Source organism: Crocuta crocuta, unplaced genomic scaffold (genome assembly GCF_008692635.1).
Source record: "Crocuta crocuta isolate KB4526 unplaced genomic scaffold, BGI_CrCroc_1.0 scaffold162, whole genome shotgun sequence".
In the NCBI taxonomy this organism is placed as follows: Eukaryota; Metazoa; Chordata; class Mammalia; order Carnivora; family Hyaenidae; genus Crocuta; species Crocuta crocuta.
Window position 1 is genome coordinate 3,885,062 of NW_027529433.1, and position 1,791 is coordinate 3,886,852.

The window sequence follows — 1,791 nt, forward strand, 5'->3', positions numbered from 1 at the left end:
GTCTTGGAACATATCCCTGTAGATACTGGGGGCCTACGGTACATAGAAGAACAGAATGCAGATATTGGCTCTATGAAAGCTTTAAAGCAAGTGAATTTTTACAAAATTGTATACCTGCTATGTGCCAGGTTTTTTCTTTTTTCCTTTTTTCTTTTCTTTTTCTTGGCAGCCCTGAAAAGGGCCTTTATTTACAGAAAAACGGGTAATGAGGCTTTAGCCCCCAAAGCTAAAGAGGGTGCAGCCCTGGTGCTTGAGTGCGTAGACCATGTCCATGGCTGTGACTCTCTGACGCTTGGCATGCTCTGTGTAGGTGATGGCGTCTGGGATCACCTACTCCACGAACACCTTGAACATTCTGCAGGTCTCCTCATAGATGAGGTCAGAGATGCCCTTGAGGCCACCAAGCCGGGCCAGCCGCCTGATGGCGGGCTTGGTGATTCCCTGTATGTTGTCGCACATCACCTTGTGATGGTGCTTGGTGCTCCCCATGCCCAGGCCCTTCCTGCCCTTGCCGCCACCAGACATAACTGCCTACATGTGCTGTGCGAGTAGGTTACAGTGGTTGGGGTTTTCTTTTTTTCATATGTTATTTCATTCAAGAAGATGCTTTATTGTCCTCTGGCTGTTGTCTGTCATAAAAACTTGTTTTTGGGAAAGGATTTGATGTTGGTTATATTTTAGTTTATGCATTTATTTACTCAGTAAATATTTTTTGAGCAATTGCTATGTACCAGACACTATGCTAGGTGCTAGGATGCAATAGAGAGAAAAAATTAGACAAATCCATGCCTTTAGGTCTTAGTCTAGTGAGGGGCAGAATCTAATGACACAAATAAATGTAAAATAACTTGCCGAGCACTGGGAAGGAGAGGTACAAAGTGCTAGGAGATGAGGGGAGGGGGATTTGACCTGATCATAAAAGGTAAGGAAGGCTTCCTTATAAAATGATGCTTCAGCAGAAATGTGAAGGAGTTATCAAAGAGTGAAGAGTGATTCCAGTCAAGGAAACAGTATATGCAAAGTCTCTGTAATAATGGAGGATCAAGGGGCATAATATGCATTAAAATTTTTCTTTTGGGGAATCTGGGTGACTCGGTTGGTTGAGCTTCCAACTCTTAATTTTTGCTCAGGTCATGATCACAAGGTTGTGGGATCGAGCCCCACGTCAGGCTCTGTGCTGACTATGCAGCCTGCTTAGGATTCTCTTTCCCTCCCTCTGTTCTTCTCCCCTGCTTGTTCACACTCATTCTCTCAAATTAAAAATTTTTTTTTTTTTTTTTTTTTTTTTTTGTTTTTTTTTTTTGCTTTTGCTGTAATGTGGTGAATAGGTTTGACTGGGGTTAAAAGGAATACTGGTTAGACTGGTTAGGTTGTTAAAACAGACAAAGCTTGGAGCACCTGGGTGGCTCCATGAGTTGAGCATCTGACTTCAGCTCAGGTCATGATCTCACAACTCATGAGTTTGAGCCATGCATTGGGCTCTGTGCTGACAGCACAGAGCCTGCTATGGATCCTCTGTCCCTCCCCTCTCTCTGCCCCTCCCTCATGTGTGCTCTCTGTTTATTTTATAAAAATAAATAAACATTAATAAAATAGACAAAGCTTGGCTTAAGAAGGTGGAGAAGATGGAGGAAAACATAATTTTGACAGAACTGGGGGATAGTTTGGACATGAAGGTGAGAGGGAAGGAGGTATCATGGATGACTTCTGGTTTTCAGGCTTGTTCAGCTGAATGTCTAGTTCATTGAGGTGGGAGCCATGGAAGGAAACCAGATTAGGAGAATTGGTGAA

At 43.2% G+C, this 1,791-nt stretch overlaps 1 pseudogene; it reads right to left on the reverse strand.

The window, feature by feature from the left end:
- Window positions 1-213: 213 nt before the first annotated feature.
- LOC144228022 (histone H4-like) lies at window positions 214-525 on the reverse strand (annotated as a pseudogene).
- Window positions 526-1,791: the final 1,266 nt, after the last annotated feature.